General features: G+C 43.7%; 15 non-coding genes across 15 annotated transcripts; all 15 read right to left on the reverse strand.

The window, feature by feature from the left end:
• Nucleotides 1-951: 951 nt before the first annotated feature.
• On the reverse strand, nucleotides 952-1,023 carry TRNAG-CCC (transfer RNA glycine (anticodon CCC)). The gene has a single exon. It is a non-coding gene; the product is annotated as a tRNA-Gly (tRNA).
• A 1,529-nt stretch (nucleotides 1,024-2,552) lies between these two features.
• On the reverse strand, nucleotides 2,553-2,624 carry TRNAG-UCC (transfer RNA glycine (anticodon UCC)). The gene has a single exon. It is a non-coding gene; the product is annotated as a tRNA-Gly (tRNA).
• A 1,522-nt stretch (nucleotides 2,625-4,146) lies between these two features.
• On the reverse strand, nucleotides 4,147-4,218 carry TRNAG-CCC (transfer RNA glycine (anticodon CCC)). Its single transcript has one exon. It is a non-coding gene; the product is annotated as a tRNA-Gly (tRNA).
• A 1,533-nt stretch (nucleotides 4,219-5,751) lies between these two features.
• TRNAG-UCC (transfer RNA glycine (anticodon UCC)) lies at nucleotides 5,752-5,823 on the reverse strand. The gene has a single exon. It is a non-coding gene; the product is annotated as a tRNA-Gly (tRNA).
• A 1,521-nt stretch (nucleotides 5,824-7,344) lies between these two features.
• TRNAG-CCC (transfer RNA glycine (anticodon CCC)) lies at nucleotides 7,345-7,416 on the reverse strand. The gene has a single exon. It is a non-coding gene; the product is annotated as a tRNA-Gly (tRNA).
• Nucleotides 7,417-8,949: 1,533 nt separating this feature from the next.
• Nucleotides 8,950-9,021, reverse strand: TRNAG-UCC (transfer RNA glycine (anticodon UCC)). Its single transcript has one exon. It is a non-coding gene; the product is annotated as a tRNA-Gly (tRNA).
• Nucleotides 9,022-10,533: 1,512 nt separating this feature from the next.
• On the reverse strand, nucleotides 10,534-10,605 carry TRNAG-CCC (transfer RNA glycine (anticodon CCC)). Its single transcript has one exon. It is a non-coding gene; the product is annotated as a tRNA-Gly (tRNA).
• A 1,533-nt stretch (nucleotides 10,606-12,138) lies between these two features.
• On the reverse strand, nucleotides 12,139-12,210 carry TRNAG-UCC (transfer RNA glycine (anticodon UCC)). Its single transcript has one exon. It is a non-coding gene; the product is annotated as a tRNA-Gly (tRNA).
• Nucleotides 12,211-13,731: 1,521 nt separating this feature from the next.
• Nucleotides 13,732-13,803, reverse strand: TRNAG-CCC (transfer RNA glycine (anticodon CCC)). Its single transcript has one exon. It is a non-coding gene; the product is annotated as a tRNA-Gly (tRNA).
• A 1,533-nt stretch (nucleotides 13,804-15,336) lies between these two features.
• On the reverse strand, nucleotides 15,337-15,408 carry TRNAG-UCC (transfer RNA glycine (anticodon UCC)). The gene has a single exon. It is a non-coding gene; the product is annotated as a tRNA-Gly (tRNA).
• Nucleotides 15,409-16,920: 1,512 nt separating this feature from the next.
• On the reverse strand, nucleotides 16,921-16,992 carry TRNAG-CCC (transfer RNA glycine (anticodon CCC)). Its single transcript has one exon. It is a non-coding gene; the product is annotated as a tRNA-Gly (tRNA).
• Nucleotides 16,993-18,525: 1,533 nt separating this feature from the next.
• Nucleotides 18,526-18,597, reverse strand: TRNAG-UCC (transfer RNA glycine (anticodon UCC)). The gene has a single exon. It is a non-coding gene; the product is annotated as a tRNA-Gly (tRNA).
• A 1,512-nt stretch (nucleotides 18,598-20,109) lies between these two features.
• TRNAG-CCC (transfer RNA glycine (anticodon CCC)) lies at nucleotides 20,110-20,181 on the reverse strand. Its single transcript has one exon. It is a non-coding gene; the product is annotated as a tRNA-Gly (tRNA).
• A 3,113-nt stretch (nucleotides 20,182-23,294) lies between these two features.
• TRNAG-CCC (transfer RNA glycine (anticodon CCC)) lies at nucleotides 23,295-23,366 on the reverse strand. Its single transcript has one exon. It is a non-coding gene; the product is annotated as a tRNA-Gly (tRNA).
• Nucleotides 23,367-24,901: 1,535 nt separating this feature from the next.
• On the reverse strand, nucleotides 24,902-24,973 carry TRNAG-UCC (transfer RNA glycine (anticodon UCC)). Its single transcript has one exon. It is a non-coding gene; the product is annotated as a tRNA-Gly (tRNA).
• Nucleotides 24,974-25,838: the final 865 nt, after the last annotated feature.

Below are 25,838 nucleotides of genomic sequence, written 5' to 3' on the forward strand. Positions count from 1 at the left end.
CGACCTCTGGGTTATGGGCCCAGCACGCTTCCGCTGCGCCACTCTGCTCCGTTGTGAAAGTGTTCTTTTTATGCAGATAAGGAGCATTAGGCAGAGTAGCATGGGATTGGTCTGGCTCTCACCTCATTTGCATAAGTATATCCCAAGGCATGCTGGGTGCAGAAAAACTTCATCTTCCCCTCTCACAATCAGTCATAACTGAAAGTCAGACACTCTTAGGCACTAGCCGTTTCAGGCCTTTATCAAGACAGTAGCTCTTGAACCATCTCTCTCTCGCTCTGTGATCCTAGCACTAGCATGCTCAGGATTTGGCTTTACCTTGGAGCCAGAGATATACCCGGTGAGGGCTTGCCCGGTGTGAGGCTTTTGAGCGTTTGGGAGCGTTCGGGACGTGATTGGACGTTGGACAGGAAACTATGCGAATATGAAGCCTCCAACATTCCTGCTTCAGTGAGTGGTTCTTTCCATGGACATCTGACTCTTGGATTCCTCTCAACTTGCCTTCTGATAAAACATTTTGTGAGCAGCAGTTTCCTTCGACAGCTACAAGGTGGCGCTACATTCAGGTGAGAGCACAAGTATGCACAAAATGTTAGGGACTTTTGCCAGATTTATCGGTGGATCTTGCATATTTTTTCAGAGGCTAGATATTGCCTAGAAATGCTTTTTAACATAGAGATGCTGGAGTTACAATGTCTGGTCGGGCCTCAGCCCTTCCATTGTTTGCCCACTGTAACAAATTTATTACCAGCACATGTGTGTTGTGACTCTGCTTTATGAAACTTATCATATATTAGGACAATGTATGTAGCAGAAGGTGCGATTGAGATGTTTGCCCACGTATTTGTTTATTTTTTTATATATGGCTGATTAATCTGTTCGTGAAATTTCCATTTTGTGACATGTTGCATTACAATATATCCTGCTTGCAGAATATATAAGTATTTTCAGTGCGTTGGCCGGGAATCGAACCCGGGTCAACTGCTTGGGAAGCAGCTATGCTCACCACTATACCACCAACGCCCTCTGATGTGTTAGCTCTCGGTTCTAAATATTACGTTGCAGAAATCAATGACTATCTTGCACCAGCTTCAATGGTGCATTTGGTTTAGATACCAACATGAGAAGCAGTAGAACGTTTTTTGCAGAGGGTAAGGAACTGGGGATTGAAACCAAGGACAAAGTTGTGCAGAAGAGAAGAAATGAAAAGCAACAGTACAAATAGTAGAAATGAGCATATATAGGCAGCATGGGAAGCAAAGCAGGGAAGAGAAAGAGAACATTCCATGAAATGCCCAGGAGATAGATAAGAGCAGAACAAAAAGGGAAGAATGAAATTCAAAGCATGCCCAGAAAGTTGTGTGAAGCTCCCACCAGTCATTTATGGTTATAATTGTGTGTCTTTACTTTCAAAGTACAGGGTTGTACCTTTCACGATCACTCTTGTATTACACAGACACGAATAGTTGAGAAGTCTTTTCTCACATAGCTGGTACAAGCTTGCACTTTTCCTTTCTGGCTATGTGGAAATGACAGCTTGGTCCTTGGAAGGAAAATCAAGCAAAATTAGCAGAGGATGGTTTCGATCCATCGACCTCTGGGTTATGGGCCCAGCACGCTTCCGCTGCGCCACTCTGCTCCTTTGTGAAAGTGTTCTGTTTATGCAGATGAGGAGGCATTCAGAGAAGTGACGTGGGATTGGTCGGGCTCTCACCTCATTTGCCTAAGTATATCGCAAGGCATGCTGGGTGCAGAAAATCTTTATCTTCCCCTCTCACAATCAGTCACAACTGAAAGTCCAGACCCTCTTATTCACTAGCCGTTTCAGGCCTTTAACAAGACAACAGCTCTCCGACGCTCTCTGTCTCTCTCTCTCTCTGTGATCCTAGTGCTTGCATGCTCAGTATTTGGCTTTACCTGGGAGCCAGAGATCTACCCGGTGAGGGCTTGCCGGTATAAGGCTTTAGAGCGTTTGGGAGCGTTCGGTACATGAGAGGACGTTGGACTGGAAGCTATGCAAATTTGAAGCATCCAAACTTCCTGCTGCAGTCGGAGGCTCTTTCCATGGACATCTGCCTTTTGGATTCCTCTAAACTTGCCCTCTGATGAAACATTTTGTGAGCTGCAGTTACCTCCGACGGCTACAAGGTGGTGCTACATTCAGGTGAGGGCACAAGTATGCACAAAATGTTGGGGACTTTTGCCAGATTTATTGCTGGATCTTGCATATTTTTTTCAGAGGCTAAATATTGCCTAGGAAATGCTTTTTAACATAGAGATGCTGGAGTTAAAATGTCTGGTCGGGCCTCAGCCCTTTCATTGTCTGCCCACTGTAACATATTTTTTTACCAGTACATGTGAGTGGTGACTCTGCTTTATGAAACTTATCATATATTAGGACAATGAATATAGCAGAAGGGGCGATCGAAATGCTTGCCTACATATTTGTTTATTTTTTATATAATGGCTGATTAACCTCTTAATTATATTACCATTTTGTGAAATGTTGCTTTAAAATATTTCCTGCTTGCAGAATATATAAGTATTTGTATTGCGTTGGCCGGGAATCGAACCCGGGTCAACTGCTTGGAAGGCAGCTATGCTCACCACTATACCACCAACGCCCTCAGATCTTTGCGCTCTCGGTTCTAAACATTAGGACCCTGAGTTCAATGACTATCATGCACCAGCTTCAATGGTGCATTTGGTTTAGATACCAACATGAAAAGCAATAGAAAGTTTTTGTAGAAGGTAAGGAACTGGGATTGAAACCAAGGACAAAGCTGTGCAGAAGAGAAGAATGGAAAGCAGCAATACAAATAATAGATATGAACACATAGAGGCAGCATGGGAAGCAAAGCAGGGAAGAGAAATAGAGAACATTCCATGAAATGCCCAGGAGATAGATAAGAGCAGAACAAAAAAGGGAAGAATGAAATTCAAAGCCTCCACATAAAAGTGTTTGAAGGTCCCACCAGTCATTCATGCTTATTATTGTGTGCCTTTACTTTCAAAGTACAGTGTGGAGCTTTTGACGATCCCTCTCTTGTATTTCAGCAGACACAGATAGTTGAGAAGTCTTTTCTCACATAGCTGGCACAAGCTTGCGCTTTTCCTTGCTGGTAGCGTGGAAATGACAGCTTGGTCCTTGGAAGTAAAATCAAGCAAAATTAGCAGAGGATGGTTCCGATCCATCGACCTCTGGGTTATGGGCCCAGCACGCTTCCGCTGCGCCACTTTGCTCCGTTGTGAAAGTGTTCTTTTTATGCAGATAAGGAGCATTAGGCAGAGTAGCATGGGATTGGTCTGGCTCTCACCTCATTTGCATAAGTATATCCCAAGGCATGCTGGGTGCAGAAAAACTTCATCTTCCCCTCTCACAATCAGTCATAACTGAAAGTCAGACACTCTTAGGCACTAGCCGTTTCAGGCCTTTATCAAGACAGTAGCTCTTGAACCATCTCTCTCTCGCTCTGTGATCCTAGCACTAGCATGCTCAGGATTTGGCTTTACCTTGGAGCCAGAGATATACCCGGTGAGGGCTTGCCCGGTGTGAGGCTTTTGAGCGTTTGGGAGCGTTCGGGACGTGAGTGGACGTTGGACAGGAAACTATGCGAATATGAAGCCTCCAACATTCCTGCTTCAGTGAGTGGTTCTTTCCATGGACATCTGACTCTTGGATTCCTCTCAACTTGCCTTCTGATAAAACATTTTGTGAGCAGCAGTTTCCTTCGACAGCTACAAGGTGGCGCTACATTCAGGTGAGAGCACAAGTATGCACAAAATGTTAGGGACTTTTGCCAGATTTATCGGTGGATCTTGCATATTTTTTCAGAGGCTAGATATTGCCTAGAAATGCTTTTTAACATAGAGATGCTGGAGTTACAATGTCTGGTCGGGCCTCAGCCCTTCCATTGTTTGCCCACTGTAACAAATTTATTACCAGCACATGTGTGTTGTGACTCTGCTTTATGAAACTTATCATATATTAGGACAATGTATGTAGCAGAAGGTGCGATTGAGATGTTTGCCCACGTATTTGTTTATTTTTTTATATATGGCTGATTAATCTGTTCGTGAAATTTCCATTTTGTGACATGTTGCATTACAATATATCCTGCTTGCAGAATATATAAGTATTTTCAGTGCGTTGGCCGGGAATCGAACCCGGGTCAACTGCTTGGGAAGCAGCTATGCTCACCACTATACCACCAACGCCCTCTGATGTGTTAGCTCTCGGTTCTAAATATTACGTTGCAGAAATCAATGACTATCTTGCACCAGCTTCAATGGTGCATTTGGTTTAGATACCAACATGAGAAGCAGTAGAACGTTTTTTGCAGAGGGTAAGGAACTGGGGATTGAAACCAAGGACAAAGTTGTGCAGAAGAGAAGAAATGAAAAGCAACAGTACAAATAGTAGAAATGAGCATATATAGGCAGCATGGGAAGCAAAGCAGGGAAGAGAAAGAGAACATTCCATGAAATGCCCAGGAGATATATAAGAGCAGAACAAAAAGGGAAGAATGAAATTCAAAGCATGCCCAGAAAGTTGTGTGAAGCTCCCACCAGTCAGTCATTTATGGTTATAATTGTGTGTCTTTACTTTCAAAGTACAGGGTTGTACCTTTCACGATCACTCTTGTATTACACAGACACGAATAGTTGAGAAGTCTTTTCTCACATAGCTGGCACAAGCTTGCACTTTTCCTTTCTGGCTATGTGGAAATGACAGCTTGGTCCTTGGAAGGAAAATCAAGCAAAATTAGCAGAGGATGGTTTCGATCCATCGACCTCTGGGTTATGGGCCCAGCACGCTTCCGCTGCGCCACTCTGCTCCTTTGTGAAAGTGTTCTCTTTATGCAGATGAGGAGGCATTCAGAGAAGTGACCCGGGATTGGTCGGGCTCTCACCTCATTTGCCTAAGTATATCGCAAGGCATGCTGGGTGCAGAAAATCTTTATCTTCCCCTCTCACAATCAGTCACAACTGAAAGTCCAGACCCTCTTAGGCACTAGCCGTTTCAGGCCTTTAACAAGACAACAGCTCTCCGACGCTCTCTGTCTCTCTCTCTCTCTGTGATCCTAGTGCTTGCATGCTCAGTATTTGGCTTTTCCTGGGAGCCAGAGATCTACCCGGTGAGGGCTTGCCGGTATAAGGCTTTAGAGCGTTTGGGAGCGTTCGGTACATGAGAGGACGTTGGACTGGAAGCTATGCAAATTTGAAGCATCCAAACTTCCTGCTGCAGTCGGAGGCTCTTTCCATGGACATCTGCCTTTTGGATTCCTCTAAACTTGCCCTCTGATGAAACATTTTGTGAGCTGCAGTTACCTCCGACGGCTACAAGGTGGTGCTACATTCAGGTGAGGGCACAAGTATGCACAAAATGTTGGGGACTTTTGCCAGATTTATTGCTGGATCTTGCATATTTTTTTCAGAGGCTAAATATTGCCTAGGAAATGCTTTTTAACATAGAGATGCTGGAGTTAAAAGGTCTGGTTGGGCCTCAGCCCTTTCATTGTCTGCCCACTGTAACATATTTTTTTACCAGTACATGTGAGTGGTGACTCTGCTTTATGAAACTTATCATATATTAGGACAATGAATATAGCAGAAGGGGCGATCGAAATGCTTGCCTACATATTTGTTTATTTTTTATATAATGGCTGATTAACCTCTTAATTATATTACCATTTTGTGAAATGTTGCTTTAAAATATATCCTGCTTGCAGAATATATAAGTATTTGTACTGCGTTGGCCGGGAATCGAACCCGGGTCAACTGCTTGGAAGGCAGCTATGCTCACCACTATACCACCAACGCCCTCTGATCTTTGCGCTCTCGGTTCTAAACATTAGGACCCTGAGTTCAATGACTATCATGCACCAGCTTCAATGGTGCATTTGGTTTAGATACCAACATGAAAAGCAATAGAAAGTTTTTGTAGAGGGTAAGGAACTGGGATTGAAACCAAGGACAAAGCTGTGCAGAAGAGAAGAATGGAAAGCAGCAATACAAATAATAGATATGAACACATAGAGGCAGCATGGGAAGCAAAGCAGGGAAGAGAAATAGAGAACATTCCATGAAATGCCCAGGAGATAGATAAGAGCAGAACAAAAAAGGGAAGAATGAAATTCAAGCCTCCACATAAAAGTGTTTGAAGGTCCCACCAGTCATTCATGCTTATTATTGTGTGCCTTTACTTTCAAAGTACAGTGTGGAGCCTTTGACGATCCCTCTCTTGTATTTCAGCAGACACAGATAGTTGAGAAGTCTTTTCTCACATAGCTGGCACAAGCTTGCGCTTTTCCTTGCTGGTAGCGTGGAAATGACAGCTTGGTCCTTGGAAGTAAAATCAAGCAAAATTAGCAGAGGATGGTTTTGATCCATCGACCTCTGGGTTATGGGCCCAGCACGCTTCCGCTGCGCCACTCTGCTCCGTTGTGAAAGTGTTCTTTTTATGCAGATAAGGAGCATTAGGCAGAGTAGCATGGGATTGGTCTGGCTCTCACCTCATTTGCATAAGTATATCCCAAGGCATGCTGGGTGCAGAAAAACTTCATCTTCCCCTCTCACAATCAGTCATAACTGAAAGTCAGACACTCTTAGGCACTAGCCGTTTCAGGCCTTTATCAAGACAGTAGCTCTTGAACCATCTCTCTCTCGCTCTGTGATCCTAGCACTAGCATGCTCAGGATTTGGCTTTACCTTGGAGCCAGAGATATACCCGGTGAGGGCTTGCCCGGTGTGAGGCTTTTGAGCGTTTGGGAGCGTTCGGGACGTGAGTGGACGTTGGACAGGAAACTATGCGAATATGAAGCCTCCAACATTCCTGCTTCAGTGAGTGGTTCTTTTCATGGACATCTGACTCTTGGATTCCTCTCAACTTGCCTTCTGATAAAACATTTTGTGAGCAGCAGTTTCCTTCGACAGCTACAAGGTGGCGCTACATTCAGGTGAGAGCACAAGTATGCACAAAATGTTAGGGACTTTTGCCAGATTTATCGGTGGATCTTGCATATTTTTTCAGAGGCTAGATATTGCCTAGAAATGCTTTTTAACATAGAGATGCTGGAGTTACAATGTCTGGTCGGGCCTCAGCCCTTCCATTGTTTGCCCACTGTAACAAATTTATTACCAGCACATGTGTGTTGTGACTCTGCTTTATGAAACTTATCATATATTAGGACAATGTATGTAGCAGAAGGTGCGATTGAGATGTTTGCCCACGTATTTGTTTATTTTTTTATATATGGCTGATTAATCTGTTCGTGAAATTTCCATTTTGTGACATGTTGCATTACAATATATCCTGCTTGCAGAATATATAAGTATTTTCAGTGCGTTGGCCGGGAATCGAACCCGGGTCAACTGCTTGGGAAGCAGCTATGCTCACCACTATACCACCAACGCCCTCTGATGTGTTAGCTCTCGGTTCTAAATATTACGTTGCAGAAATCAATGACTATCTTGCACCAGCTTCAATGGTGCATTTGGTTTAGATACCAACATGAGAAGCAGTAGAACGTTTTTTGCAGAGGGTAAGGAACTGGGGATTGAAACCAAGGACAAAGTTGTGCAGAAGAGAAGAAATGAAAAGCAACAGTACAAATAGTAGAAATGAGCATATATAGGCAGCATGGGAAGCAAAGCAGGGAAGAGAAAGAGAACATTCCATGAAATGCCCAGGAGATATATAAGAGCAGAACAAAAAGGGAAGAATGAAATTCAAAGCATGCCCAGAAAGTTGTGTGAAGCTCCCACCAGTCAGTCATTTATGGTTATAATTGTGTGTCTTTACTTTCAAAGTACAGGGTTGTACCTTTCACGATCACTCTTGTATTACACAGACACGAATAGTTGAGAAGTCTTTTCTCACATAGCTGGCACAAGCTTGCACTTTTCCTTTCTGGCTATGTGGAAATGACAGCTTGGTCCTTGGAAGGAAAATCAAGCAAAATTAGCAGAGGATGGTTTCGATCCATCGACCTCTGGGTTATGGGCCCAGCACGCTTCCGCTGCGCCACTCTGCTCCTTTGTGAAAGTGTTCTCTTTATGCAGATGAGGAGGCATTCAGAGAAGTGACGTGGGATTGGTCGGGCTCTCACCTCATTTGCCTAAGTATATCGCAAGGCATGCTGGGTGCAGAAAATCTTTATCTTCCCCTCTCACAATCAGTCACAACTGAAAGTCCAGACCCTCTTAGGCACTAGCCGTTTCAGGCCTTTAACAAGACAACAGCTCTCCGACGCTCTCTGTCTCTCTCTCTCTCTGTGATCCTAGTGCTTGCATGCTCAGTATTTGGCTTTTCCTGGGAGCCAGAGATCTACCCGGTGAGGGCTTGCCGGTATAAGGCTTTAGAGCGTTTGGGAGCGTTCGGTACATGAGAGGACGTTGGACTGGAAGCTATGCAAATTTGAAGCATCCAAACTTCCTGCTGCAGTCGGAGGCTCTTTCCATGGACATCTGCCTTTTGGATTCCTCTAAACTTGCCCTCTGATGAAACATTTTGTGAGCTGCAGTTACCTCCGACGGCTACAAGGTGGTGCTACATTCAGGTGAGGGCACAAGTATGCACAAAATGTTGGGGACTTTTGCCAGATTTATTGCTGGATCTTGCATATTTTTTTCAGAGGCTAAATATTGCCTAGGAAATGCTTTTTAACATAGAGATGCTGGAGTTAAAAGGTCTGGTTGGGCCTCAGCCCTTTCATTGTCTGCCCACTGTAACATATTTTTTTACCAGTACATGTGAGTGGTGACTCTGCTTTATGAAACTTATCATATATTAGGACAATGAATATAGCAGAAGGGGCGATCGAAATGCTTGCCTACATATTTGTTTATTTTTTATATAATGGCTGATTAACCTCTTAATTATATTACCATTTTGTGAAATGTTGCTTTAAAATATATCCTGCTTGCAGAATATATAAGTATTTGTACTGCGTTGGCCGGGAATCGAACCCGGGTCAACTGCTTGGAAGGCAGCTATGCTCACCACTATACCACCAACGCCCTCTGATCTTTGCGCTCTCGGTTCTAAACATTAGGACCCTGAGTTCAATGACTATCATGCACCAGCTTCAATGGTGCATTTGGTTTAGATACCAACATGAAAAGCAATAGAAAGTTTTTGTAGAGGGTAAGGAACTGGGATTGAAACCAAGGACAAAGCTGTGCAGAAGAGAAGAATGGAAAGCAGCAATACAAATAATAGATATGAACACATAGAGGCAGCATGGGAAGCAAAGCAGGGAAGAGAAATAGAGAACATTCCATGAAATGCCCAGGAGATAGATAAGAGCAGAACAAAAAAGGGAAGAATGAAATTCAAAGCCTCCACATAAAAGTGTTTGAAGGTCCCACCAGTCATTCATGCTTATTATTGTGTGCCTTTACTTTCAAAGTACAGTGTGGAGCCTTTGACGATCCCTCTCTTGTATTTCAGCAGACACAGATAGTTGAGAAGTCTTTTCTCACATAGCTGGCACAAGCTTGCGCTTTTCCTTGCTGGTAGCGTGGAAATGACAGCTTGGTCCTTGGAAGTAAAATCAAGCAAAATTAGCAGAGGATGGTTTCGATCTATCGACCTCTGGGTTATGGGCCCAGCACGCTTCCGCTGCGCCACTCTGCTCCGTTGTGAAAGTGTTCTTTTTATGCAGATAAGGAGCATTAGGCAGAGTAGCATGGGATTGGTCTGGCTCTCACCTCATTTGCATAAGTATATCCCAAGGCATGCTGGGTGCAGAAAAACTTCATCTTCCCCTCTCACAATCAGTCATAACTGAAAGTCAGACACTCTTAGGCACTAGCCGTTTCAGGCCTTTATCAAGACAGTAGCTCTTGAACCTTCTCTCTCTCGCTCTGTGATCCTAGCACTAGCATGCTCAGGATTTGGCTTTACCTTGGAGCCAGAGATATACCCGGTGAGGGCTTGCCCGGTGTGAGGCTTTTGAGCGTTTGGGAGCGTTGTGGACGTTGGACAGGAAACTATGCGAATATGAAGCCTCCAACATTCCTGCTTCAGTGAGTGGTTCTTTCCATGGACATCTGACTCTTGGATTCCTCTCAACTTGCCTTCTGATAAAACATTTTGTGAGCAGCAGTTTCCTTCGACAGCTACAAGGTGGCGCTACATTCAGGTGAGAGCACAAGTATGCACAAAATGTTAGGGACTTTTGCCAGATTTATCGGTGGATCTTGCATATTTTTTCAGAGGCTAGATATTGCCTAGAAATGCTTTTTAACATAGAGATGCTGGAGTTACAATGTCTGGTCGGGACTCAGCCCTTCCATTGTTTGCCCACTGTAACAAATTTATTACCAGCACATGTGTGTTGTGACTCTGCTTTATGAAACTTATCATATATTAGGACAATGTATGTAGCAGAAGGTGCGATTGAGATGTTTGCCCACGTATTTGTTTATTTTTTTATATATGGCTGATTAATCTGTTCGTGAAATTTCCATTTTGTGACATGTTGCATTACAATATATCCTGCTTGCAGAATATATAAGTATTTTCAGTGCGTTGGCCGGGAATCGAACCCGGGTCAACTGCTTGGGAAGCAGCTATGCTCACCACTATACCACCAACGCCCTCTGATGTGTTAGCTCTCGGTTCTAAATATTACGTTGCAGAAATCAATGACTATCTTGCACCAGCTTCAATGGTGCATTTGGTTTAGATACCAACATGAGAAGCAGTAGAACGTTTTTTGCAGAGGGTAAGGAACTGGGGATTGAAACCAAGGACAAAGTTGTGCAGAAGAGAAGAAATGAAAAGCAACAGTACAAATAGTAGAAATGAGCATATATAGGCAGCATGGGAAGCAAAGCAGGGAAGAGAAAGAGAACATTCCATGAAATGCCCAGGAGATAGATAAGAGCAGAACAAAAAGGGAAGAATGAAATTCAAAGCATGCCCAGAAAGTTGTGTGAAGCTCCCACCAGTCAGTCATTTATGGTTATAATTGTGTGTCTTTACTTTCAAAGTACAGGGTTGTACCTTTCACGATCACTCTTGTATTACACAGACACGAATAGTTGAGAAGTCTTTTCTCACATAGCTGGCACAAGCTTGCACTTTTCCTTTCTGGCTATGTGGAAATGACAGCTTGGTCCTTGGAAGGAAAATCAAGCAAAATTAGCAGAGGATGGTTTCGATCCATCGACCTCTGGGTTATGGGCCCAGCACGCTTCCGCTGCGCCACTCTGCTCCTTTGTGAAAGTGTTCTCTTTATGCAGATGAGGAGGCATTCAGAGAAGTGACGTGGGATTGGTCGGGCTCTCACCTCATTTGCCTAAGTATATCGCAAGGCATGCTGGGTGCAGAAAATCTTTATCTTCCCCTCTCACAATCAGTCACAACTGAAAGTCCAGACCCTCTTAGGCACTAGCCGTTTCAGGCCTTTAACAAGACAACAGCTCTCCGACGCTCTCTGTCTCTCTCTCTCTCTGTGATCCTAGTGCTTGCATGCTCAGTATTTGGCTTTTCCTGGGAGCCAGAGATCTACCCGGTGAGGGCTTGCCGGTATAAGGCTTTAGAGCGTTTGGGAGCGTTCGGTACATGAGAGGACGTTGGACTGGACGCTATGCAAATTTGAAGCATCCAAACTTCCTGCTGCAGTCGGAGGCTCTTTCCATGGACATCTGCCTTTTGGATTCCTCTAAACTTGCCCTCTGATGAAACATTTTGTGAGCTGCAGTTACCTCCGACGGCTACAAGGTGGTGCTACATTCAGGTGAGGGCACAAGTATGCACAAAATGTTGGGGACTTTTGCCAGATTTATTGCTGGACCTTGCATATTTTTTTCAGAGGCTAAATATTGCCTAGGAAATGCTTTTTAACATAGAGATGCTGGAGTTAAAAGGTCTGGTTGGGCCTCAGCCCTTTCATTGTCTGCCCACTGTAACATATTTTTTTACCAGTACATGTGAGTGGTGACTCTGCTTTATGAAACTTATCATATATTAGGACAATGAATATAGCAGAAGGGGCGATCGAAATGCTTGCCTACATATTTGTTTATTTTTTATATAATGGCTGATTAACCTCTTAATTATATTACCATTTTGTGAAATGTTGCTTTAAAATATATCCTGCTTGCAGAATATATAAGTATTTGTACTGCGTTGGCCGGGAATCGAACCCGGGTCAACTGCTTGGAAGGCAGCTATGCTCACCACTATACCACCAACGCCCTCTGATCTTTGCGCTCTCGGTTCTAAACATTAGGACCCTGAGTTCAATGACTATCATGCACCAGCTTCAATGGTGCATTTGGTTTAGATACCAACATGAAAAGCAATAGAAAGTTTTTGTAGAGGGTAAGGAACTGGGATTGAAACCAAGGACAAAGCTGTGCAGAAGAGAAGAATGGAAAGCAGCAATACAAATAATAGATATGAACACATAGAGGCAGCATGGGAAGCAAAGCAGGGAAGAGAAATAGAGAACATTCCATGAAATGCCCAGGAGATAGATAAGAGCAGAACAAAAAAGGGAAGAATGAAATTCAAGCCTCCACATAAAAGTGTTTGAAGGTCCCACCAGTCATTCATGCTTATTATTGTGTGCCTTTACTTTCAAAGTACAGTGTGGAGCCTTTGACGATCCCTCTCTTGTATTTCAGCAGACACAGATAGTTGAGAAGTCTTTTCTCACATAGCTGGCACAAGCTTGCGCTTTTCCTTGCTGGTAGCGTGGAAATGACAGCTTGGTCCTTGGAAGTAAAATCAAGCAAAATTAGCAGAGGATGGTTTTGATCCATCGACCTCTGGGTTATGGGCCCAGCACGCTTCCGCTGCGCCACTCTGCTCCGTTGTGAAAGTGTTCTTTTTATGCAGATAAGGAGCATTAGGCAGAGTAGCATGGGATTGGTCTGGCTCTCACCTCATTTGCATAAGTATATCCCAAGGCATGCTGGGTGCAGAAAAACTTCATCTTCCCCTCTCACAATCAGTCATAACTGAAAGTCAGACACTCTTAGGCACTAGCCGTTTCAGGCCTTTATCAAGACAGTAGCTCTTGAACCATCTCTCTCTCGCTCTGTGATCCTAGCACTAGCATGCTCAGGATTTGGCTTTACCTTGGAGCCAGAGATATACCCGGTGAGGGCTTGCCCGGTGTGAGGCTTTTGAGCGTTTGGGAGCGTTCGGGACGTGAGTGGACGTTGGACAGGAAACTATGCGAATATGAAGCCTCCAACATTCCTGCTTCAGTGAGTGGTTCTTTTCATGGACATCTGACTCTTGGATTCCTCTCAACTTGCCTTCTGATAAAACATTTTGTGAGCAGCAGTTTCCTTCGACAGCTACAAGGTGGCGCTACATTCAGGTGAGAGCACAAGTATGCACAAAATGTTAGGGACTTTTGCCAGATTTATCGGTGGATCTTGCATATTTTTTCAGAGGCTAGATATTGCCTAGAAATGCTTTTTAACATAGAGATGCTGGAGTTACAATGTCTGGTCGGGCCTCAGCCCTTCCATTGTTTGCCCACTGTAACAAATTTATTACCAGCACATGTGTGTTGTGACTCTGCTTTATGAAACTTATCATATATTAGGACAATGTATGTAGCAGAAGGTGCGATTGAGATGTTTGCCCACGTATTTGTTTATTTTTTTATATATGGCTGATTAATCTGTTCGTGAAATTTCCATTTTGTGACATGTTGCATTACAATATATCCTGCTTGCAGAATATATAAGTATTTTCAGTGCGTTGGCCGGGAATCGAACCCGGGTCAACTGCTTGGGAAGCAGCTATGCTCACCACTATACCACCAACGCCCTCTGATGTGTTAGCTCTCGGTTCTAAATATTACGTTGCAGAAATCAATGACTATCTTGCACCAGCTTCAATGGTGCATTTGGTTTAGATACCAACATGAGAAGCAGTAGAACGTTTTTTGCAGAGGGTAAGGAACTGGGGATTGAAACCAAGGACAAAGTTGTGCAGAAGAGAAGAAATGAAAAGCAACAGTACAAATAGTAGAAATGAGCATATATAGGCAGCATGGGAAGCAAAGCAGGGAAGAGAAAGAGAACATTCCATGAAATGCCCAGGAGATATATAAGAGCAGAACAAAAAGGGAAGAATGAAATTCAAAGCATGCCCAGAAAGTTGTGTGAAGCTCCCACCAGTCAGTCATTTATGGTTATAATTGTGTGTCTTTACTTTCAAAGTACAGGGTTGTACCTTTCACGATCACTCTTGTATTACACAGACACGAATAGTTGAGAAGTCTTTTCTCACATAGCTGGCACAAGCTTGCACTTTTCCTTTCTGGCTATGTGGAAATGACAGCTTGGTCCTTGGAAGGAAAATCAAGCAAAATTAGCAGAGGATGGTTTCGATCCATCGACCTCTGGGTTATGGGCCCAGCACGCTTCCGCTGCGCCACTCTGCTCCTTTGTGAAAGTGTTCTCTTTATGCAGATGAGGAGGCATTCAGAGAAGTGACGTGGGATTGGTCGGGCTCTCACCTCATTTGCCTAAGTATATCGCAAGGCATGCTGGGTGCAGAAAATCTTTATCTTCCCCTCTCACAATCAGTCACAACTGAAAGTCCAGACCCTCTTAGGCACTAGCCGTTTCAGGCCTTTAACAAGACAACAGCTCTCCGACGCTCTCTGTCTCTCTCTCTCTCTGTGATCCTAGTGCTTGCATGCTCAGTATTTGGCTTTTCCTGGGAGCCAGAGATCTACCCGGTGAGGGCTTGCCGGTATAAGGCTTTAGAGCGTTTGGGAGCGTTCGGTACATGAGAGGACGTTGGACTGGAAGCTATGCAAATTTGAAGCATCCAAACTTCCTGCTGCAGTCGGAGGCTCTTTCCATGGACATCTGCCTTTTGGATTCCTCTAAACTTGCCCTCTGATGAAACATTTTGTGAGCTGCAGTTACCTCCGACGGCTACAAGGTGGTGCTACATTCAGGTGAGGGCACAAGTATGCACAAAATGTTGGGGACTTTTGCCAGATTTATTGCTGGATCTTGCATATTTTTTTCAGAGGCTAAATATTGCCTAGGAAATGCTTTTTAACATAGAGATGCTGGAGTTAAAAGGTCTGGTTGGGCCTCAGCCCTTTCATTGTCTGCCCACTGTAACATATTTTTTTACCAGTACATGTGAGTGGTGACTCTGCTTTATGAAACTTATCATATATTAGGACAATGAATATAGCAGAAGGGGCGATCGAAATGCTTGCCTACATATTTGTTTATTTTTTATATAATGGCTGATTAACCTCTTAATTATATTACCATTTTGTGAAATGTTGCTTTAAAATATATCCTGCTTGCAGAATATATAAGTATTTGTACTGCGTTGGCCGGGAATCGAACCCGGGTCAACTGCTTGGAAGGCAGCTATGCTCACCACTATACCACCAACGCCCTCTGATCTTTGCGCTCTCGGTTCTAAACATTAGGACCCTGAGTTCAATGACTATCATGCACCAGCTTCAATGGTGCATTTGGTTTAGATACCAACATGAAAAGCAATAGAAAGTTTTTGTAGAGGGTAAGGAACTGGGATTGAAACCAAGGACAAAGCTGTGCAGAAGAGAAGAATGGAAAGCAGCAATACAAATAATAGATATGAACACATAGAGGCAGCATGGGAAGCAAAGCAGGGAAGAGAAATAGAGAACATTCCATGAAATGCCCAGGAGATAGATAAGAGCAGAACAAAAAAGGGAAGAATGAAATTCAAAGCCTCCACATAAAAGTGTTTGAAGGTCCCACCAGTCATTCATGCTTATTATTGTGTGCCTTTACTTTCAAAGTACAGTGTGGAGCCTTTGACGATCCCTCTCTTGTATTTCAGCAGACACAGATAGTTGAGAAGTCTTTTCTCACATAGCTGGCACAAGCTTGCGCTTTTCCTTGCTGGTAGCGTGGAAATGACAGCTTGGTCCTTGGAAGTAAAATCAAGCAAAATTAGCAGAGGATGGTTTCGATCTATCGACCTCTGGGTTATGGGCCCAGCACGCTTCCGCTGCGCCACTCTGCTCCGTTGTGAAAGTGTTCTTTTTATGCAGATAAGGAGCATTAGGCAGAGTAGCATGGGATTGGTCTGGCTCTCACCTCATTTGCATAAGTATATCCCAAGGCATGCTGGGTGCAGAAAAACTTCATCTTCCCCTCTCACAATCAGTCATAACTGAAAGTCAGACACTCTTAGGCACTAGCCGTTTCAGGCCTTTATCAAGACAGTAGCTCTTGAACCTTCTCTCTCTCGCTCTGTGATCCTAGCACTAGCATGCTCAGGATTTGGCTTTACCTTGGAGCCAGAGATATACCCGGTGAGGGCTTGCCCGGTGTGAGGCTTTTGAGCGTTTGGGAGCGTTGTGGACGTTGGACAGGAAACTATGCGAATATGAAGCCTCCAACATTCCTGCTTCAGTGAGTGGTTCTTTCCATGGACATCTGACTCTTGGATTCCTCTCAACTTGCCTTCTGATAAAACATTTTGTGAGCAGCAGTTTCCTTCGACAGCTACAAGGTGGCGCTACATTCAGGTGAGAGCACAAGTATGCACAAAATGTTAGGGACTTTTGCCAGATTTATCGGTGGATCTTGCATATTTTTTCAGAGGCTAGATATTGCCTAGAAATGCTTTTTAACATAGAGATGCTGGAGTTACAATGTCTGGTCGGGACTCAGCCCTTCCATTGTTTGCCCACTGTAACAAATTTATTACCAGCACATGTGTGTTGTGACTCTGCTTTATGAAACTTATCATATATTAGGACAATGTATGTAGCAGAAGGTGCGATTGAGATGTTTGCCCACGTATTTGTTTATTTTTTTATATATGGCTGATTAATCTGTTCGTGAAATTTCCATTTTGTGACATGTTGCATTACAATATATCCTGCTTGCAGAATATATAAGTATTTTCAGTGCGTTGGCCGGGAATCGAACCCGGGTCAACTGCTTGGGAAGCAGCTATGCTCACCACTATACCACCAACGCCCTCTGATGTGTTAGCTCTCGGTTCTAAATATTACGTTGCAGAAATCAATGACTATCTTGCACCAGCTTCAATGGTGCATTTGGTTTAGATACCAACATGAGAAGCAGTAGAACGTTTTTTGCAGAGGGTAAGGAACTGGGGATTGAAACCAAGGACAAAGTTGTGCAGAAGAGAAGAAATGAAAAGCAACAGTACAAATAGTAGAAATGAGCATATATAGGCAGCATGGGAAGCAAAGCAGGGAAGAGAAAGAGAACATTCCATGAAATGCCCAGGAGATAGATAAGAGCAGAACAAAAAGGGAAGAATGAAATTCAAAGCATGCCCAGAAAGTTGTGTGAAGCTCCCACCAGTCAGTCATTTATGGTTATAATTGTGTGTCTTTACTTTCAAAGTACAGGGTTGTACCTTTCACGATCACTCTTGTATTACACAGACACGAATAGTTGAGAAGTCTTTTCTCACATAGCTGGCACAAGCTTGCACTTTTCCTTTCTGGCTATGTGGAAATGACAGCTTGGTCCTTGGAAGGAAAATCAAGCAAAATTAGCAGAGGATGGTTTCGATCCATCGACCTCTGGGTTATGGGCCCAGCACGCTTCCGCTGCGCCACTCTGCTCCTTTGTGAAAGTGTTCTCTTTATGCAGATGAGGAGGCATTCAGAGAAGTGACGTGGGATTGGTCGGGCTCTCACCTCATTTGCCTAAGTATATCGCAAGGCATGCTGGGTGCAGAAAATCTTTATCTTCCCCTCTCACAATCAGTCACAACTGAAAGTCCAGACCCTCTTAGGCACTAGCCGTTTCAGGCCTTTAACAAGACAACAGCTCTCCGACGCTCTCTGTCTCTCTCTCTCTCTGTGATCCTAGTGCTTGCATGCTCAGTATTTGGCTTTTCCTGGGAGCCAGAGATCTACCCGGTGAGGGCTTGCCGGTATAAGGCTTTAGAGCGTTTGGGAGCGTTCGGTACATGAGAGGACGTTGGACTGGACGCTATGCAAATTTGAAGCATCCAAACTTCCTGCTGCAGTCGGAGGCTCTTTCCATGGACATCTGCCTTTTGGATTCCTCTAAACTTGCCCTCTGATGAAACATTTTGTGAGCTGCAGTTACCTCCGACGGCTACAAGGTGGTGCTACATTCAGGTGAGGGCACAAGTATGCACAAAATGTTGGGGACTTTTGCCAGATTTATTGCTGGACCTTGCATATTTTTTTCAGAGGCTAAATATTGCCTAGGAAATGCTTTTTAACATAGAGATGCTGGAGTTAAAATGTCTGGTCGGGCCTCAGCCCTTTCATTGTCTGCCCACTGTAACATATTTTTTTACCAGTACATGTGAGTGGTGACTCTGCTTTATGAAACTTATCATATATTAGGACAATGAATATAGCAGAAGGGGCGATCGAAATGCTTGCCTACATATTTGTTTATTTTTTATATAATGGCTGATTAACCTCTTAATTATATTACCATTTTGTGAAATGTTGCTTTAAAATATATCCTGCTTGCAGAATATATAAGTATTTGTACTGCGTTGGCCGGGAATCGAACCCGGGTCAACTGCTTGGAAGGCAGCTATGCTCACCACTATACCACCAACGCCCTCTGATCTTTGCGCTCTCGGTTCTAAACATTAGGACCCTGAGTTCAATGACTATCATGCACCAGCTTCAATGGTGCATTTGGTTTAGATACCAACATGAAAAGCAATAGAAAGTTTTTGTAGAGGGTAAGGAACTGGGATTGAAACCAAGGACAAAGCTGTGCAGAAGAGAAGAATGGAAAGCAGCAATACAAATAATAGATATGAACACATAGAGGCAGCATGGGAAGCAAAGCAGGGAAGAGAAATAGAGAACATTCCATGAAATGCCCAGGAGATAGATAAGAGCAGAACAAAAAAGGGAAGAATGAAATTCAAAGCCTCCACATAAAAGTGTTTGAAGGTCCCACCAGTCATTCATGCTTATTATTGTGTGCCTTTACTTTCAAAGTACAGTGTGGAGCTTTTGACGATCCCTCTCTTGTATTTCAGCAGACACAGATAGTTGAGAAGTCTTTTCTCACATAGCTGGCACAAGCTTGCGCTTTTCCTTGCTGGTAGCGTGGAAATGACAGCTTGGTCCTTGGAAGTAAAATCAAGCAAAATTAGCAGAGGATGGTTTCGATCCATCGACCTCTGGGTTATGGGCCCAGCACGCTTCCGCTGCGCCACTTTGCTCCGTTGTGAAAGTGTTCTTTTTATGCAGATAAGGAGCATTAGGCAGAGTAGCATGGGATTGGTCTGGCTCTCACCTCATTTGCATAAGTATATCCCAAGGCATGCTGGGTGCAGAAAAACTTCATCTTCCCCTCTCACAATCAGTCATAACTGAAAGTCAGACACTCTTAGGCACTAGCCGTTTCAGGCCTTTATCAAGACAGTAGCTCTTGAACCATCTCTCTCTCGCTCTGTGATCCTAGCACTAGCATGCTCAGGATTTGGCTTTACCTTGGAGCCAGAGATATACCCGGTGAGGGCTTGCCCGGTGTGAGGCTTTTGAGCGTTTGGGAGCGTTGTGGACGTTGGACAGGAAACTATGCGAATATGAAGCCTCCAACATTCCTGCTTCAGTGAGTGGTTCTTTCCATGGACATCTGACTCTTGGATTCCTCTCAACTTGCCTTCTGATAAAACATTTTGTGAGCAGCAGTTTCCTTCGACAGCTACAAGGTGGCGCTACATTCAGGTGAGAGCACAAGTATGCACAAAATGTTAGGGACTTTTGCCAGATTTATCGGTGGATCTTGCATATTTTTTCAGAGGCTAGATATTGCCTAGAAATGCTTTTTAACATAGAGATGCTGGAGTTACAATGTCTGGTCGGGCCTCAGCCCTTCCATTGTTTGCCCACTGTAACAAATTTATTACCAGCACATGTGTGTTGTGACTCTGCTTTATGAAACTTATCATATATTAGGACAATGTATGTAGCAGAAGGTGCGATTGAGATGTTTGCCCACGTATTTGTTTATTTTTTTATATATGGCTGATTAATCTGTTCGTGAAATTTCCATTTTGTGACATGTTGCATTACAATATATCCTGCTTGCAGAATATATAAGTATTTTCAGTGCGTTGGCCGGGAATCGAACCCGGGTCAACTGCTTGGGAAGCAGCTATGCTCACCACTATACCACCAACGCCCTCTGATGTGTTAGCTCTCGGTTCTAAATATTACGTTGCAGAAATCAATGACTATCTTGCACCAGCTTCAATGGTGCATTTGGTTTAGATACCAACATGAGAAGCAGTAGAACGTTTTTTGCAGAGGGTAAGGAACTGGGGATTGAAACCAAGGACAAAGTTGTGCAGAAGAGAAGAAATGAAAAGCAACAGTACAAATAGTAGAAATGAGCATATATAGGCAGCATGGGAAGCAAAGCAGGGAAGAGAAAGAGAACATTCCATGAAATGCCCAGGAGATAGATAAGAGCAGAACAAAAAGGGAAGAATGAAATTCAAAGCATGCCCAGAAAGTTGTGTGAAGCTCCCACCAGTCATTTATGGTTATAATTGTGTGTCTTTACTTTCAAAGTACAGGGTTGTACCTTTCACGATCACTCTTGTATTACACAGACACGAATAGTTGAGAAGTCTTTTCTCACATAGCTGGTACAAGCTTGCACTTTTCCTTTCTGGCTATGTGGAAATGACAGCTTGGTCCTTGGAAGGAAAATCAAGCAAAATTAGCAGAGGATGGTTTCGATCCATCGACCTCTGGGTTATGGGCCCAGCACGCTTCCGCTGCGCCACTCTGCTCCTTTGTGAAAGTGTTCTGTTTATGCAGATGAGGAGGCATTCAGAGAAGTGACGTGGGATTGGTCGGGCTCTCACCTCATTTGCCTAAGTATATCGCAAGGCATGCTGGGTGCAGAAAATCTTTATCTTCCCCTCTCACAATCAGTCACAACTGAAAGTCCAGACCCTCTTATTCACTAGCCGTTTCAGGCCTTTAACAAGACAACAGCTCTCCGACGCTCTCTGTCTCTCTCTCTCTCTGTGATCCTAGTGCTTGCATGCTCAGTATTTGGCTTTACCTGGGAGCCAGAGATCTACCCGGTGAGGGCTTGCCGGTATAAGGCTTTAGAGCGTTTGGGAGCGTTCGGTACATGAGAGGACGTTGGACTGGAAGCTATGCAAATTTGAAGCATCCAAACTTCCTGCTGCAGTCGGAGGCTCTTTCCATGGACATCTGCCTTTTGGATTCCTCTAAACTTGCCCTCTGATGAAACATTTTGTGAGCTGCAGTTACCTCCGACGGCTACAAGGTGGTGCTACATTCAGGTGAGGGCACAAGTATGCACAAAATGTTGGGGACTTTTGCCAGATTTATTGCTGGATCTTGCATATTTTTTTCAGAGGCTAAATATTGCCTAGGAAATGCTTTTTAACATAGAGATGCTGGAGTTAAAATGTCTGGTCGGGCCTCAGCCCTTTCATTGTCTGCCCACTGTAACATATTTTTTTACCAGTACATGTGAGTGGTGACTCTGCTTTATGAAACTTATCATATATTAGGACAATGAATATAGCAGAAGGGGCGATCGAAATGCTTGCCTACATATTTGTTTATTTTTTATATAATGGCTGATTAACCTCTTAATTATATTACCATTTTGTGAAATGTTGCTTTAAAATATATCCTGCTTGCAGAATATATAAGTATTTGTACTGCGTTGGCCGGGAATCGAACCCTGGTCAACTGCTTGGAAGGCAGCTATGCTCACCACTATACCACCAACGCCCTCTGATCTTTGCGCTCTCGGTTCTAAACATTAGGACCCTGAGTTCAATGACTATCATGCACCAGCTTCAATGGTGCATTTGGTTTAGATACCAACATGAAAAGCAATAGAAAGTTTTTGTAGAGGGTAAGGAACTGGGATTGAAACCAAGGACAAAGCTGTGCAGAAGAGAAGAATGGAAAGCAGCAATACAAATAATAGATATGAACACATAGAGGCAGCATGGGAAGCAAAGCAGGGAAGAGAAATAGAGAACATTCCATGAAATGCCCAGGAGATAGATAAGAGCAGAACAAAAAAGGGAAGAATGAAATTCAAAGCCTCCACATAAAAGTGTTTGAAGGTCCCACCAGTCATTCATGCTTATTATTGTGTGCCTTTACTTTCAAAGTACAGTGTGGAGCTTTTGACGATCCCTCTCTTGTATTTCAGCAGACACAGATAGTTGAGAAGTCTTTTCTCACATAGCTGACACAAGCTTGCGCTTTTCCTTGCTGGTAGCGTGGAAATGACAGCTTGGTCCTTGGAAGTAAAATCAAGCAAAATTAGCAGAGGATGGTTTCGATCCATCGACCTCTGGGTTATGGGCCCAGCACGCTTCCGCTGCGCCACTTTGCTCTGTTGTGAAAGTGTTCTTTTTATGCAGATAAGGAGCATTAGGCAGAGTAGCATGGGATTGGTCTGGCTCTCACCTCATTTGCATAAGTATATCCCAAGGCATGCTGGGTGCAGAAAAACTTCATCTTCCCCTCTCACAATCAGTCATAACTGAAAGTCAGACACTCTTAGGCACTAGCCGTTTCAGGCCTTTATCAAGACAGTAGCTCTTGAACCATCTCTCTCTCGCTCTGTGATCCTAGCACTAGCATGCTCAGGATTTGGCTTTACCTTGGAGCCAGAGATATACCCGGTGAGGGCTTGCCCGGTGTGAGGCTTTTGAGCGTTTGGGAGCGTTGTGGACGTTGGACAGGAAACTATGCGAATATGAAGCCTCCAACATTCCTGCTTCAGTGAGTGGTTCTTTCCATGGACATCTGACTCTTGGATTCCTCTCAACTTGCCTTCTGATAAAACATTTTGTGAGCAGCAGTTTCCTTCGACAGCTACAAGGTGGCGCTACATTCAGGTGAGAGCACAAGTATGCACAAAATGTTAGGGACTTTTGCCAGATTTATCGGTGGATCTTGCATATTTTTTCAGAGGCTAGATATTGCCTAGAAATGCTTTTTAACATAGAGATGCTGGAGTTACAATGTCTGGTCGGGCCTCAGCCCTTCCATTGTTTGCCCACTGTAACAAATTTATTACCAGCACATGTGTGTTGTGACTCTGCTTTATGAAACTTATCATATATTAGGACAATGTATGTAGCAGAAGGTGCGATTGAGATGTTTGCCCACGTATTTGTTTATTTTTTTATATATGGCTGATTAATCTGTTCGTGAAATTTCCATTTTGTGACATGTTGCATTACAATATATCCTGCTTGCAGAATATATAAGTATTTTCAGTGCGTTGGCCGGGAATCGAACCCGGGTCAACTGCTTGGGAAGCAGCTATGCTCACCACTATACCACCAACGCCCTCTGATGTGTTAGCTCTCGGTTCTAAATATTACGTTGCAGAAATCAATGACTATCTTGCACCAGCTTCAATGGTGCATTTGGTTTAGATACCAACATGAGAAGCAGTAGAACGTTTTTTGCAGAGGGTAAGGAACTGGGGATTGAAACCAAGGACAAAGTTGTGCAGAAGAGAAGAAATGAAAAGCAACAGTACAAATAGTAGAAATGAGCATATATAGGCAGCATGGGAAGCAAAGCAGGGAAGAGAAAGAGAACATTCCATGAAATGCCCAGGAGATAGATAAGAGCAGAACAAAAAGGGAAGAATGAAATTCAAAGCATGCCCAGAAAGTTGTGTGAAGCTCCCACCAGTCAGTCATTTATGGTTATAATTGTGTGTCTTTACTTTCAAAGTACAGGGTTGTACCTTTCACGATCACTCTTGTATTACACAGACACGAATAGTTGAGAGGTCTTTTCTCACATAGCTGGCACAAGCTTGCACTTTTCCTTTCTGGCTATGTGGAAATGACAGCTTGGTCCTTGGAAGGAAAATCAAGCAAAATTAGCAGAGGATGGTTTCGATCCATCGACCTCTGGGTTATGGGCCCAGCACGCTTCCGCTGCGCCACTCTGCTCCTTTGTGAAAGTGTTCTCTTTATGCAGATGAGGAGGCATTCAGAGAAGTGACGTGGGATTGGTCGGGCTCTCACCTCATTTGCCTAAGTATATCGCAAGGCATGCTGGGTGCAGAAAATCTTTATCTTCCCCTCTCACAATCAGTCACAACTGAAAGTCCAGACCCTCTTGGGCACTAGCCGTTTCAGGCCTTTAACAAGACAACAGCTCTCCGACGCTCTCTGTCTCTCTCTCTCTCTCTGTGATCCTAGTGCTTGCATGCTCAGTATTTGGCTTTACCTGGGAGCCAGAGATCTACCCGGTGAGGGCTTGCCGGGTATAAGGCTTTAGAGCGTTTGGGAGCATTCGGTACATGAGAGGACGTTGGACTGGAAGCTATGCAAATTTGAAGCATCCAAACTTCCTGCTGCAGTCGGAGGCTCTTTCCATGGACATCTGCCTTTTGGATTCCTCTAAACTTGCCCTCTGATGAAACATTTTGTGAGCTGCAGTTACCTCCGACGGCTACAAGGTGGTGCTACATTCAGGTGAGGGCACAAGTATGCACAAAATGTTGGGGACTTTTGCCAGATTTATTGCTGGATCTTGCATATTTTTTTCAGAGGCTAAATATTGCCTAGGAAATGCTTTTTAACATAGAGATGCTGGAGTTAAAATGTCTGGTCAGGCCTCAGCCCTTTCATTGTCTGCCACTGTAACATATTTTTTTACCAGTACATGTGAGTGGTGACTCTGCTTTATGAAACTTATCATATATTAGGACAATGAATATAGCAGAAGGGGCGATCGAAATGCTTGCCTACATATTTGTTTATTTTTTATATAATGGCTGATTAACCTCTTAATTATATTACCATTTTGTGAAATGTTGCTTTAAAACATATCCTGCTTGCAGAATATATAAGTATTTGTACTGCGTTGGCCGGGAATCGAACCCGGGTCAACTGCTTGGAAGGCAGCTATGCTCACCACTATACCACCAACGCCCTCTGATCTTTGCGCTCTCGGTTCTAAACATTAGGACCCTGAGTTCAATGACTATCATGCACCAGCTTCAATGGTGCATTTGGTTTAGATACCAACATGAAAAGCAATAGAAAGTTTTTGTAGAGGGTAAGGAACTGGGATTGAAACCAAGGACAAAGCTGTGCAGAAGAGAAGAATGGAAAGCAGCAATACAAATAATAGATATGAACACATAGAGGCAGCATGGGAAGCAAAGCAGGGAAGAGAAATAGAGAACATTCCATGAAATGCCCAGGAGATAGATAAGAGCAGAACAAAAAAGGGAAGAATGAAATTCAAAGCCTCCACATAAAAGTGTTTGAAGGTCCCACCAGTCATTCATGCTTATTATTGTGTGCCTTTACTTTCAAAGTACAGTGTGGAGCTTTTGACGATCCCTCTCTTGTATTTCAGCAGACACAGATAGTTGAGAAGTCTTTTCTCACATAGCTGACACAAGCTTGCGCTTTTCCTTGCTGGTAGCGTGGAAATGACAGCTTGGTCCTTGGAAGTAAAATCAAGCAAAATTAGCAGAGGATGGTTTCGATCCATCGACCTCTGGGTTATGGGCCCAGCACGCTTCCGCTGCGCCACTTTGCTCTGTTGTGAAAGTGTTCTTTTTATGCAGATAAGGAGCATTAGGCAGAGTAGCATGGGATTGGTCTGGCTCTCACCTCATTTGCATAAGTATATCCCAAGGCATGCTGGGTGCAGAAAAACTTCATCTTCCCCTCTCACAATCAGTCATAACTGAAAGTCAGACACTCTTAGGCACTAGCCGTTTCAGGCCTTTATCAAGACAGTAGCTCTTGAACCATCTCTCTCTCGCTCTGTGATCCTAGCACT

Source organism: Lissotriton vulgaris, chromosome 9 (genome assembly GCF_964263255.1).
Source record: "Lissotriton vulgaris chromosome 9, aLisVul1.2, whole genome shotgun sequence".
Lineage (NCBI taxonomy): Eukaryota > Metazoa > Chordata > Amphibia > Caudata > Salamandridae > Lissotriton > Lissotriton vulgaris.